This window comes from Lipotes vexillifer, unplaced genomic scaffold (genome assembly GCF_000442215.2).
Source record: "Lipotes vexillifer unplaced genomic scaffold, Lipotes_vexillifer_v1.1 scaffold307, whole genome shotgun sequence".
NCBI classification, from domain to species: Eukaryota; Metazoa; Chordata; class Mammalia; order Artiodactyla; family Lipotidae; genus Lipotes; species Lipotes vexillifer.
In genome coordinates, this window is record NW_006791331.1 from 179,174 (window position 1) to 195,195 (window position 16,022).

Genomic DNA, 16,022 nt, shown 5'->3' on the forward strand with positions numbered 1-16,022 from the left:
TGGATCCTACTACCTGCCTTGCAGACTCCATCAAGTACCTTGTCAATAAGCCACTGTGGATGCCTCAACAATGGATACACCCAACTGTCTCATGGGCACCCCAAAGGTTCTGCATGGCTCATCCACACATCCCTCTCTTCTTTGGCCAGATCCCTATGAATGTACCTAATGGTGGCATTAAGAGCAAGTTTTGGCAGGTGGGTAATGAGCATACACAGAAAACTAACATAAATCTGCAGGCCAGAGACAGACAACAAACTTGTACTTTAGTGCCACATTTGGGAAAAAAAGGGAAAGGCTGTCAGCACTTGTTCTGCTACACTGTAAGACTGAGAGAAGACATACAAGTTTAAGAATTCTGCCACAAGACAGAGCAAGAAGCATGGATCAGATGTACAATACCATAGAAGACCTGAGAAAATCTAAGATCTCTAATACAGCTGATGGAAAATATTTCTCTCTGGAACGCAGTTAGTAATAACTGGAGGAGGTGAATGCTATTTCAAATGGAAAGACAGTAACACAAAACATCAAGGAATACAAAAAACTAAAGAAACATGACACCATCAAAGGATCCCAATAATCTCCTAGTACCAATCTCAAAGTCATGAGAATTTTTGATTTACCAAATAAATAGTTCAAAATAGCTGTTTAAATGAAGTTCAGTGAGCTACAAAAAGGTACAGAAAGACAATTTAGCAATTGGGAGAATAATGCAAGGACACAATGAGAAGTTTAACAAACAGATAGGAATAAAAAAGAACAAACTAGAAATACTAGAGATGAATATTGCAATTAATAAAATAAAAATGCAATAGAGAGCATAAACATCAGAAGGAATCAAGTATAAAAAACACTGTATGCCAGAAAAAGTAACTTTAAAATTATCAAGTCAGAGGAAAAAAAGAAAAAAATAATGACCCAATAAAGAAAAGTCCAGGACTATATGACTTCATTGTTAAATTCTACTGAACAAGTAAAGAATTACTACCAATCCTTTTCAGACTCTTTCAAAAAATAAGAGAAGGAAACACATACAAACTCATTTTATGAGGTCAGTGTTAGCCTGTAAACAAAATCAGACAGGGACACTACAATATAATAAAATTACAGCCCAACAATATGCTGATAAACATAGATGCAAAAATCCTCAACAACATATTATCAAACTGAATTCAACAATACAATAAAATATTAAACTCCGTGATCAAATGGGATTTGGTCCATGGATTCAAAGATGGCTAAACATGTGCAAATCAATCAACGTGATACACCACTTTAACAAAATAAAGGATAAAAATAACATGATAATCTCAAAAGATGCAGGAAAACATTTGATAAAATGTGGTGTACATTCTTGATGAAAATTCTCAACAAAGTGTGTATAGAGGAAAGGCACTTCAACATAATAAAGACCATATACAACAACCCCACAGCTAACAGCATTCTCAATGGTAAAAAGTTGAAAGCTTTTCCTCTAAGATAAGGAATAAGACAAAGATGACCACTTTTGCCACTTTTATACAAAATAGTACTGGAAGTCCTAGCAAGAGCAATTAAGCAAGAAAAAAGTGATTCAAAGAAAAAAGTAGAATTTTTATTTACAGATATATATATATATATATACTAAAGACGCCACCAAAAAACTGTTAAATAAATGAATTCAGTAAACTTTCAGTATACAAAGCAATATGCAAAGTTAGTTGCATTTACTTAAACTAATAACAAATGATTAGAAACAGAAATTAAGAAAAGAAGCCAATTCACAACTACATCAAAAAAAAAAAATACACAGGAATAAATTTAGCCAAGAAGTTAAGAAGTCTGTACACTGAAAACTATAAGACAATGATAATATGAATTGAAAAAGACACAAAATTAATGGAAAAGTATTCTGTGCTCCTGAATTCGAAGAATTAATACTGTTAAACTATCAATACAACACAAAGCAATATACAGATTGAATACATTGCCTATCAAAAGTATAATGACATGTTTTGTGGAAATAAAACAAATAATCCTAAAATTTGCAAGAAACCACAAAAAGCCCCATGTAGCCAAAGCAATCTTAGGAAAGAGAAATAGAGTTGGAGGCTTCACACTTCCTGATTTCAAACTCTCTTACAAAGCTATAATAATCAATACACTATGCTATTGATGTAAAAACAGACACATAGATAAATGGAACAGAATAGAGAGCCCAGAAATAAACCCATGCACATATGGTCAATTAATTTGTAGCATTAATTTATGAAAAAGAAGCCAATAATATAAAATGGTGAAAGGATAGTCTCTTCAATAAACAGTATTGTTAATACTGGACAGCCACATGCAAGAGAATGAAACTGGACTAATATATGACACCATACACAAAAATCAACTCAAAGTGGATTTTAAAGTCTTGAACTTAAGACCTGAAACCATAAAACTCCTAAAAGAAAATGTAGAGGAGGAGCTCCTTAACATCAGTCTTGGCAATGATTGTTTGGATTTGACACCAAAAGCAAAGGTAACAAAAGCAAAAATAAACAACTGGAACTACATCAAACTAAAATGCCTTTGCAAAGAAAACCACCAAAAAAAATGAAAATATAAACTACTACATAGGAGAAAATATTTGCAAACCATATTTCTTAGAAGGAGTTAATACCCAAAGTTTAGATATAACTCATACAAGTCAATAGAAAAAAATCCAATTAAACAATAAGCAGAGTATCAAATCGACATTTTTTTTTCATTGAAGACATACAGATAGCCAAAAGGTATATTAAAAAGTACTCAACGTCACTCATCATCAGGGAAATGCAAATCAGAACCATGAGCTATCACCTTACACCTGTTAGAATGCCTACTATCAAAAAGACAGGAAACAACAAGTGCAAAGATGTGGAGAAAAGGGAAACCTTATGCACTATTGATGGAAATGTAAATTGGTCTGGCCATTTTAGAAAACAGTATGGAGGTTCCTCACAAAATTGCAATTCCACCTTGGAATATTTACCTAAAAGAGACTAAATCACCATCTTAAAAAAATGTGCATCTCCCTATTCATTGCAGCATTATTTAAAATAGCCAAGACATGTAAATATCTCAGTGTCCATGGGCAGATGCATAGATTAAGGAAAATGTGAAATATACAAAAGAATATCATTCAGCCATGAAAAAGGAAATCCTACCATTTACATCCACAATGATGTAACATTAGGGCACTATGGTAAGCTAACTATGTTAGACAGGGAAAAAGAAATCCTATATGATCTTATTATATCTGGAATCTAAGAAAACTAATAGATACAGAGGGATGATTGGTAGTTGCCAACAGCAAGTTATTGGGAATGGGTAAAATAAGTGAAGATGGTCAAAATGAACAAACTTCCAGTTATAAAATAAATGACTCCTGGTGATGTAATATACAGCATGGTGACTATAGTTAACAATGTTGTATTGTATATTGAAAATTGCTGTGAGTAAGTCTTAAAAGTTCTCATTACAGAAAATATGTTGTAAATATGTAGGGTGATGGATGTTAACTAAATTTATTTTTGTAATCATTTTGCATACAAATCTTTATGTCTTACACCTAAAACTAATACAGTGTTGTATGTCCATTATATTTCAACAACAACAAAAGGCTAAAGTATAAAAAAAGGTGAAAAAGGCTACATATTCTATGGGAATCAATGAAAAGAAACAATTTTCAAATTATTTGAGTCCCAGAAGAAAAAGGGAGAAGGTTGCAGAAAACTTATTTAAACAAATAATGGCTGAGACCTTCCCAAATTTGGGGAAGAATTTTGATATCCAAGTTCATGAAGCTTATGGTTCAACAAACAAACTCACTTAAAGATATCTTCTACAAGACACATAAGAAAGAAAACGATCAAAACCAAAGAAAACAAAGAGGGAAGAAGCTTGTAAATAATGAGGAAATTTGTAGAAGGCTATCAGCAGATTTCTCAGGAGAAATCTACAGGTCAGGAAAAAATGTGATGATATATTCAAAGTGCTAGAAGTGGGAAAAAAAAACAAACCTGCCAACCAAGGATACTCTGTCAAAGTATTTTTTTTTCAGAATTGAAGGAAAGGTAAAGACTTTCTCAGACAAACAAAAGCTAAGGGAGTTAATCACTACTAGACTTAACTTGTAAGTTGTTGTTGAAAGGATGTTAACTAGTAGCATAAAACATAAAAGTATACATCACACTGGTAAAGGTAAGTATATAATAAAATTCAAAATATTCTGTTTTGTAATATGGTGGTGTATTAATCATTGAACTCTAGTATAAATGTTGAAGGATAGAATATTAAAATATAGATTAAATAATTTGTTAATGAATACACAATCTAAAATGAGGTAAATTACAAAATCAAAAACATAAAGGAGATGTAAAAAGGTAGAATTTTGGACGTGATCAAAGTTAAATTGCTAGTATAAAATAGGTATAATATCTATAAGATATGTTATGTATGTAACTTGTGGTACCTATAAAACAAAAACCTACAGTAGATTCACAAAAGATAAAGAGAAGGCAATGAAAGTGTAACACTATGGAAAATCACCATTCCCAGTGGAAGACAGCAAGAGAGGGAGAAATGAACAAGGAACAAGGGAAACAAAACTGGAAGAAAACAATTAATAAGAGCATTAGTAACTTTTACCTGTCAGTAATTACATTTTGTGTAGATGGCTTAATTTCTCCAATCAAAAGTCATAGTGTGGCAGGTTGGATCAAAAACAAGACCAACAATATGCTATTTACAATAGATTCACTTCACCTTTGAAGACAAACATAGCTCCAAAGTGAAGGGATGAAAAAAATATTCCATAAAAGTGGAAGCCAAGAGACCATAAGTAGCTATACTTATATGAAAAAATAAACTTTAAATCAAAAACTGTAACAGGAGACAAAGAAGTTTCTTATACAATGACCAAGGGATCAATTAATCAAGAGAATATAACAAGCATAGATGTATATGTACTCAATATTGTAAAAGCTAATTATATTAAACAAATACTAACAGAACTCTAGGGAGAAACAGATGATGATACAATAATAGCAGTAGGGTTCAATACACACTTTCAACAAAGGAGAGATTATCCAGGTAGAAAATCAATAAAGGAACTTTGGGCTTGAACTATGCTTAGACCAAAGAAACCTAAAAGAAATGTATAGAACATTCCATCCAACAGCAGCAACAGCATATACATTCTTTCAAGAGCACATAGACATTCTCCAGGATAAGCCATATGATATATCACAAAACAAGCCTTAGCAAATAAGAAGATTAAAATTATATCTAGTACATTTTCAACCACTATGATGTAAAACTAGAAATAAAAGGAGGAAAATTCACAAAATTGAACAACAAAACCCGGAAAAAAATATTGACTCAAAGAAAATCTAAAGGGGAATTACAAAATATATTGAAATGAATGAAAATGAAAACACAACATACCAAAATTTATGGGATGCAGCAAAAGCAGTTTTAAGAGAAAATGTTTTAGCCATAAATGCTTACATAAAAAAAGATATCGGGCTTCCCTGGTGGTGCAGTGGTTGGGGGTCTGCCTGCCGATGCGGGGGGCGCGGGTTCGTGCCCCGGTCTGGGAGGATCCCGCGTGCCGCGGGGCGGCTGGGCCCGTGGGCCATGGCCGCTGGGCCTGCGCGTCCGGGGCCTGTGCTCCGCGGCGGGAGAGGCCATGGCGGTGAGAGGCCCGAGTACCACAAAAAAACAAAAAAAAAACAAAACAAACAAAAAAAAGATATCAAAATAAACAACCTAACTTTCAAGAATCTAGAAGAAGAACAATTCAATACCTAAGTTAGCATAAGGAAAAAAATAACAAATGGAGCAGAAATGAATGAAATAGACATAACAAAAAAAGATAAAATGGACATTTGACTAAGACAAAAAGAGAGGTCTCAAATAAATCAAATCAGAAATAAAAGAGGTTATATTACATCTGATACTACAGAAATACATAGGCTCATAAAAGATTACTATGAACAATTATATGCCATCAAATGAGATAACCTAGAAGAAGTGGATAAATCCCAACAAACATACTACATACCAACAGTGAATCAGGAAGAAATAGAACATGTAAACAGACCAATAATGAGTAAGGAGGTTGAATCAGTAATCAAAACTCTTGCAACATAAGAAAGCCCAGGACAAGAGGGTTTCCCTGGTGAATTCAATAAACATTAAGATAATGCCACTTCTTTTCTAATCCCCTGAAAACAATTGAAGAGGAGGGAACATTTCCAAACTCATTCTATGAGGCCAACATTACACTGATACCAGACATTATAGGAAAAGAAAAATGAAAGCCAATATCCACGATAAATATAGATGAAGAAATTTTAACAGAGAACTAGCAAACTTAATCAAACAACACATTGAAAGGATCATATGCATTGATCAACTGAGATTTATCCCTGGGATACAAGGTTGGTTCAACATATGTGAATAAATAAATATGACACAATACATTAATAGACTGAAGGATAAAAAGTATATGATCATCTCAATAGATGTAGAAAAAGCATGTGACAAAATATAACATCCTTCATGATAAAAACTCTCAACTGATTTGGTATTGAGAAATGTATCTCAACGCAATAAGGGACATATATGACAAGACCACAGCTAACATCATACTCAGTGCTGAAAGTTTGAAATATTTTCCTCTAATATTAGGACGTGAATATTCATGTCCTCTTTCACAACTCTTATTCAACATAATACTGAAAGCCCTAGCTAGAGAAATCAGGCAAGGAAAAGAAATAAGAAGCATCCAATTAGGAAAGAAAGAAGTAAAATTGTGTTTATATGCCGATGATATGATCTTAAATGTAAGATCCTGAAGACTCAACACAATACTGTCATAACTAAGAAATAAATTCAACAAAGTGGCAAGATATAAAATCAACAGAAATCAGTTGTGTTCTATACACTAGCAATGAATATCTAAAATAGAAGTACAGAAAAAATATCACTCACAAGAGCATAAAAATCAAAGACTAAGGCATAAATATTAAAAAGAAATAAAAAGACTCAAGAATAAATTTAACCAGGGAACACTAACTAAAATCTATTAGACTTTGATGCAAGAATTTGAGGAAATACAAATGGAATTATATCCCATGTTGAGGAATCAGAAGAATTTGTCAAAATGTCCATACTACCCAAAGCCCTGTACAGATTTAATATAATCTAAATCAAAATCCCAGTGGCATTTTCCACAAAAGTAGAACAAACAATTCTAACATTTGTGTGGAACCACAAAATGCCCCAAATAGCCAATCAATCACAAAAAAGAACAAAGCTGAAGGCATCATACTTTCTCTTTTCAAACTATACTACAAATCTGTAGTCTGGTCCTGGCAGAGAAATAGACACATAGATCAATGGAACAGAATAGCAAGCCCAGAAATAAACATTCACAGATATGGTGAGCCTAATATTTTCCAAGAGTGTAAAGAATACTCAATGGGAAAGAATAGACTCTTCAATGAATAATATTGGTAAAACTGGAGAATCACATGCAGAGGAATGAATTTGGGCCCCTATCTTACACAACTTACAAAAATTAACTCCAAAATGGATTAAAGACTTAAGCATAAGACCTGAAACCATAAAACTTATAGAAGAAAAAAATATTGAAAAATCTCTTTGGCATTGGTTGCGGCAAAGAGATTTTGTATATGACACCAAAAGCTAAGCAACAAAAGCAAAAATAAATAAGCAGAACTACATCAAACTTAAAAGCTCTTCATAAAAAAACAAAGAATCAACAACATAAAAAGGTGACATATAGTATGGGAGAAAATATTTGAAAATCATATATCTGATAAAAGGTTAATATCCAAAAAATATATAGAACTCATACAAATCAATAGCAATAAAACAATCTGATTTTAAAATGTGCAGAAGAATTGAAGTCTTTTTTTTAAACATCTTTATTAGAGTATAATTGCTTTACAAACGTGTGTCAGTTTCTGCTTTATAACAAAGTGAATCAGTTATTCATATACATATGTCCACATATCTCTTCCCTCTTGCATCTCCCTCCCTCCCACCCTCCCTATCCTACCCCTCTAGGTGGTCACAAAGCACCAAGCTGATCTCCCTGTGCTATGCGGCTGCTTCCCACTAGCTATCTATTTTACGTTTGGTAGTGTATATATGTCCATGCCACTCTCTCACTTTATCCCAGCTTACCCTTCCCCCTCCTCATATCCTCAAGTCCATTCTCTAGTAGGTCTGCATCTTTATTCCCATCTTACCCCTAGGTTCTTCTGACCATTTTCTTTTTTCTTTTTTTTAGATTCCATATATATGTGTTAGCATACGGTGTTTGTTTTTTTCTTTCTGACTTACTTCACTCTGCATGACAGTCTCTATCCACCTCACTACATGCAGTCACTCTGCATGACAGTCTCCATCCACCTCACTACAAATAACTCAGTTTCATTCCTTTTTATGGCTGAGTAATATTCCATTGTATATATCTGTCACATCTTCGAATTGAACAGTCTTTCTTTTCCAAAGAAGGCATACAAATGGCCAATATATAAAATGAAATGTTATCACTATTATTGAATAGTGAATGAATAATAATTGAATGAATATCACTAATTATTAGGGAAATTCAAAGCAAAACCACAGTGAGATATTACCTCACACCAGTTAGAATGGCTGTTATCAAAAAGACAGGAGATAACAAGAGTTGGCAAGGGTGTGAAGAAAAGCGAAAACTTGTGTACTGCTTGTGGGAAAGTAATTTGTGCAGCCACTATGGAAAATACTATGGAGGTTCCTCAAAAAAAATTTAAAAATAGAACTACCAGCAACTCCAATTCTGGATACTTATAAAGTAAATAAATCAGTATTTCGAAGCGATATCTGCATTTCTGTAATTCTTACAGCATTAGTCACAATAGCCAAGATATGGAAACAACCTAAGTGTCGTCTATGGATGAATGGATAAAGAAAGTCAAATAAGTGAATATTTATTATTCAGCCATGAGAAAGAAGTAAGTCTTACCACTTGTAATGACATAGAAGGAACTTTAGGACATTATGATAGGTGAAATAATGACAGAGAAAGACATCTATTAGATAATATCTTTTTGTAAAATAATATCCTTTATATGTGGAATTTAAAAGAGCCACACTCATAGAAACAGAGAATTGTATAGTGCTTACTTGGGCATGGCGGCTGGAAATTAGGTAGATGTTAATCAAATTGTACAAAATTCCAGTTATTCTGAGGATCTAATGTAAATGATAGCTATAGCAAACAATTTTGTATTATGTAGTTGAAAGTTATTTAGAGTGTATCTTCATAGGGGCTGCACCAATTTACATCCCCACAAACAGTGTAGGAGGGTTTGTTTTTCTCTACACCCTCTCCAGCATTTATTATTTGTAGACTTTTTGATGATGGCCATCCTAACTGGTGTGAGGTGCTACCTCATTGCAGTTTTGATTTACATTTCTCTAACAATGAGCGAGGCTGAGCATCTTTTCATGTGCCTATTAGCCATCTATATGTACTCTTTAGAGAAATGTCTTATTACAACTTCTGCCCTTTTGTGTGTGTGTGTGGCATGTGGGCCTCTCACTGCTGTGGCCTCTCCCTTTGTGGAGCACAGGCTCCGGACATGCAGGCTCAGTGGCCATGGCTCACGGGCCCAGCCACTCCACGGCATGTGGGATCTTCCTGGACTGGGTCACGAGCCCATGTCCCCTACATCAGCAGGCAGACTCTCAACCACTGTTCCACCAGGGAAGCCCTGCTCATTTTTTTGATTGGGTTGTTTGGTTTTTATGATATTGAGTTGTATGAGCTGTGTGCATATTTTGGAAATTAAAATCTCTTGTCAGTCACATCATTTTCAAATGTTTTCTCCCATTCCTTAGCTTGTCTTTACATTTTGTTTATGGTTTCCTTTGCTGTGAGAAACTTTTTAAGTTTCATTAGGTCCCATTTGTTTATTTTTGTTTTTGTTTCCATTACTCTAGGAGGTGGATCAAAAAAGATCTTGATGTGATTTATGTCAAAGAGTGTTCTGCCTAAGTTTTCCTCTAGAGTTTTGTAGTATCTGGTCTTAATTTTAGGTCATTAATCCATTTTGAATTTATTTTTATATATGGTGTTAGAGAATGTTTTAATTTCATTCTTTCACATGTAGCTGTTCAATTTTCCCTGCACTATTTATTGAAGAGACTGTTTTTTCTCCATTAAAAAACTAAAAATAGAGTTACCATGTGATCCAGTGATCCCACATCTGGGCATATATGCAGAGCAAAACTATAATTCAAAGAGATACATGTACCCCAATGTTCATGGTGGCACTATTTACACTATCTAAGACATGGAAGCAATCTAAATGTCCATTGAGAAGATGTGATATATATATATGATGGGATATTACTCAGCCATAAAAAAGAATGAAATAATGTCATTTGCAGCAACATGGATGGACCTATATATTATCATACTAAGTGAAGTAAGCCAGAGAAAGACAAATACCATATGATAATGCTTATATGTTGAATCTAAAAAAATGATACAAATGAACTTACTTACAAAACAGAAATAGATTCACAGACACAGAAAACAACTTATGGTTACTAAAGGGGAAAGGGAAGAGGGACAAATTAGGAGTTTGAGATTAACAGGTACACACTACTATATATTAATAAATAAATTATGCAAACCAAAAGATCTACCTTTGCATCTGAGAAATTATTTAGAAAATGAACTAAGTAATGTTTGCTGAATAAATTAACAAAGTACTTATATGAACATAATTTTAGATGTTAGTTAAACTTATTCCATTAAGCGTAAGAAGAATACATTCCAACAATTTCCTGTCAGGACACTGAAGTACATATATTGCTTCAACATGTATTTTTTGATATATATGCCCAGAAGTGGGGCTGCTGGATCATGTGGTAACTCTTACTTTTTTAAGGAACCTCCATACTGTTCTCCATAGTGACTGCACCAATTTACATTCCCACCAACAGTGCAGGAGAGTTGCTCTTTCTCCACACCCTTTCCAGCATTTACTTATTGTAGAATTTTTAATGATGGCCATTCTGACTGGTGTAAGGTGATACCTCATTGTTTTATTGATTTGCATTCCTTTAATAATAGTGATGTTGAACATCTTTTTATGTTCCTGTTGGACATCTATATGTCTTTTTGGAGAAATGTCTATTTAGGTCTTTTGCCCATTTTTTGATTGGGTAGTTGGTTTAGATAGATATTAAGTTGTATGTGCTGTTTGTATATTTTGGAGCTTAATCCTTTGTTGCTCGCATCATTTGCAGATGTTTCTCCTATTCAGTAAGTTGTCATTTCATTTTGTTTAGTTTTCTTTGCTGTGCAAAAGCTTTTAAGTTTACTTAGGTCCCATTTGTTTTTTGTTTTTGTTTTTGTTTTTTTTTGCTTTTATTTCCATTACCCTAGGCGATGGATACAAAAAAGTATTGCTGTGATTTATGTCAGAGTGTTCTCCCTATGTTTTCCTCTAGGAATTAGATCTTTTTTTCCCCTCTAATAAAGTGAGTCCTTACAAAGAGAAAACAACACACAGGATGAGAAAAAATAGCAAGTTTTAATGACACTTCCCACCATCACTAAACACAGTGGGGAGGAAAAAAATGATCCCTAAAGTAGGTTAAAGTAACGGTTAAAGTTCTCACAACTACAGGCAAATAATGAAACACACTAATGGCAGAAAGATTAAACACATCAGTATCAACAGTTCCTCTCTGTACTATGCTGGATCTTCACCATCCTGTTAAGAGAGTGACAGAAATTCCATCCACAGATTCTACTAGATGTAACAACAGTGGCACAAAGTTGTTTTGTCAGGCTGCTCTAGAGAGAGGGTCAAAAAAACCCACTCTTTTACAGAGTGAGTTGGGTAAAATTAGGACTCTTATTGAGAGTTTTCAATTATTTGTCAATTTTACACATATGCAAATAACTTAGAAAATCCTTCAATGTATCTCACTAAAAGCACAATATATTCAGAAATGATTTCATCAAGGTAGCAGTATAGAAGATTAACATAAAGAAGTCTGTTTTATTTCTTTACACAAATAATAAAATATCTGAAAGGGAGAGTAAAAAAAATCCCATTTAAAATCACATCAAAAAGAATAAAATACCTAGGAATAATCTCAATCAAGAGGTGAAAGACCTATACACTGAAAAGTATAAAACTTTGATAAGGAAAATTGAAGATGGTTCAAAAAAATGGAAAGATACCCCATGCTCTTGGTTTGGAATAATTAATATTGTTAAAATGGCCATACAACCCAAATCATTCTACAGATTTAATGCAATCCCTATCAAAATAAACATGACAATTTTCACAGGACTAGAACAAATACTTCTAAAATTTACATGGAACCAAAAAGACCCAAACTGCCAAAGCAATCCTAAGGAAAAAGAACAAAGCTGGAGGTATAAACGTTCTAGACTTCTGACTATACCGTAAAGCTGCAATAATCAAAACAGTGTGGTGTTGGCATAAAAACAATCATACAGATGAGTGGAAAACAATAGAGAGCCCAGAAATAAACCCACACACCTATGGTCAATTAATCTACAACAAAGTAAGAAAGAATATAAAATGGAGAAAAGACAGTCTCTTCAACCAGTGGTGTTGGGAATGCTGGACAGCTACCTGTAACTCAATGAATTTAGAACACTTTCTCACACCAATATTCAAAAATAAACTCAAAATGCTAAAGTCCTAAATATAAGACATGATACCGTACAACTCCTAGAAGAGAATATAAGCAAAACATTCCCTGATATGAATCATGGCAATAGTTTCTTAGATCAGTCTCCCAAGCAAAATAAATAAAAGCAAACAAACAAATGGGTCCTAACAAAACTTAAAAGTTCTTGCACAGCATAGGAAACCATCAACAAAATGAAAAGACAACCAATGGATTTGGAGAAAAAAATTGCAAACAATGCAGCTAACAAAGGGTTAATATTCAAAATATACAAATACATAAAACTCAGTATCGAAAACAGAAGTAACCCAGTCAAAAGATGGGCAGAAGACCTAAATAGACATTTCTCCAAGAAGACATACAGATGTCCAAAATGCATGTGAAAAGATGCTCATCATTGCTAATTAGCAGAGAAATGAAAATCAAAACTACAATAAGGTACCACCTCACATGGGTCAGAATGGCCATCATTAAAAAGTTTGCAAATAATAAATTCTGGAGAGAGTGTGGAGAAAAGGGAACCCTCCTACACTGTTGGTGGGAATGGAAATTGGTACAGCCACTATGGAAAACAGTGTGGAGTTTCCTTAAAAAAAAAAAAAACTATAAACAGAGCTACCATATGATTCAGCAATCCCAGTCTCGGACATATATCCGGAGAAAACCATAATTCAAAAAATACACGCACCTCAATGTTCACTGAAGCACTATTTACAATAGCCAAGACATGGAAGCAAACTAAGTTTCTATCAACAGATGAATGGATAAACAAGATGTGGTATATAAATGCAATGGAATATTACTCAGCATTAAAAAGAATGAAATACTGCCATTTGCAAAGTGGATAGACCTGGAGAATATTATACTTAGTGAAGTAAGTCAGACAGAGGAAGACATATGCTATATGATATCACTTATATGTGGAATGTAAAATATAGTACAAATGAATCTATGTACAAAACAGAAACAGACTCACAGACTTTGAAAGCAAACTTATGGTTACCAAAGAGGAAAGGGAGGGGGAGATATAAATTAGGAATACGGGAGTAGCATTAATTATACATAAAATAGATAAGCAACAAATATATACTGAAGAGCACAGGGAATTATATTCAATATCTTGCAATAACCTATAATGGAAAGAAATCTGAATATATTATATATATATATACACACACACACATATATATATATATATATATATATATATATATATATATATATATGTACAGATATAGCTGAATCACTTTGCTGTACACATGAAAATATCACAATATTATAAATCAACTATACTTCAATAATAAAAGATAGTGTGACCCTAGCATGAGGACATAACATAGAGAAAAGGAAAAACTGGCATTTATAAACAAACTTACAAAATATGGTCATCTGATTTACAACAAGTATATTTATGTCTTCAAAAGATAAAAGGTGTTCTTTTTGGATAAATGGTACTTGGGACAGTTGGATATCTTTATGTAAAACAATGAATCTTAACTCTAACACACATTATACACTACTATTAATTTGAAATGGATTGTAAATGTAAATATATAAGAAAAGCAAGAAAGTTTCTAGGAAAAACATGACAGCATAACACAAAAATCATTCACTATACAATAAAAGATTTATAATTTGATCTTTACTAAAATTACTATTATTCATTTAAAAACAATCCTTAAGAGAGTGAAAAAGTGAGCTATAGACTTGGAAAATATATTTGAAATGTAGATAATAGTAGAGGGTGAGAGATAAAATGAGAGAGAGAGAGATCTGGCAATAAATTAGTTTCCTGAATATATACAAACAAAAAATCTCCTAGTAACTTCTAACCTATAAATAATTACTTTCAATGTAAGCACATAAAATTCTCCAGTTAAAAGACAGAATGGTTGAATGAATAAAAAATATTCCAACAATATGCTGCCTTCAAGAGACTCACTTAAGCCTTAGACATAAAGAGACTTAGAGTGAAGGGATAAAAAAAGACATTTTAAGCAAATAGTAACCAAAATAACCAGGGGTAGCTATACTTATATTAAAAAAAAAACACACATTAAATTAAAAATAGTAAAAAGAGACAAAGGAGGTCATTATATAATGATAAAGTGGTCACTCGATCAAAAAGATATAACAATTGTAAATATTTTCACACCCAATATCGGAGCACCTAAATATATAAAGAAAAATAATAGCTAAAAGGAGAAATAGACAGTGATACAGTAATAGTTGAGGATTTTAAAATCCAGCTCTCAACAATGGATAGACCATACAGACAGAGAATCAATAAAGAGGCAGCAGATTTGACAACACTATAGGCCAAATGTACTTAACAAATACATAAAACATTCTATCTAACAGCAGAACACATTCTTCTAACACATTCTTCTAAAGTGCACATTGAACATTTTCTAGGATAGAACATATGTTAGGCCACAAAAATGTCTTAACAAATTAAAGAAGACAAGTAGACCAATGGAACAGAAGAATCAAGAGCCCAGAAATAAATGCAAGCATATACAGTTAAGTAATACATGACAAGGGAGCCAATAATACTTAATAGAAAAAAGTCTTTTCAATAAATGGTTTGGGGATAATTGGAAATTCACATGTAAAAGAATAAAACTGGGTGGCTGGGAAGACGGTGGAAGAGTAAGACACAGAGATCACCTTCCTCCCCACAGATACACCAGAAATACATCCACACGTGGAACAACTCCTACAGAACACCTACTGAATGCTGGCAGAAGACGTCAGACCTCCCAAAAGGCAAGAAACTCCCCACGTACCTGGGTAGGGCAAAAGAAAAAAAGAAAAAACAGAGAAAAAAGAATAGGGATGGCACCTGCACAAGTGGGAGGGAGCTGTGAAGGAGAAAAAGTTTCCACACACTAGGAAGCCCCTCCGCGGGCGGAGACTGTGGGAGGCGGAGGGGGGAGCTTCGGAGCCACGGAGGAGAGCTCAGCAAAATGGGTGCACAGGGCAAAGCGGGGAGATTCCCGCACAGAGGATCGTTGCCGACTGGCACTCACCAGCCCGAGAGGCTTGTATGCTCACCCGCTGGGGCGGGCAGGGCTGCGAGCTGGAGCTCGGTTTCGGTGGGAGCGTGGGGAGAGGACTGGGGTTGGCAGCTTGAACATAGCCGGAAGGGGTTAGTGCACCACGGCTAGCTGGGAGGGAGTCCAGGGAAACGTCTGGACCTGCCGAAGAGGCAAGAGACTTTTTCTTCCCTCTTTGTTTCCTGG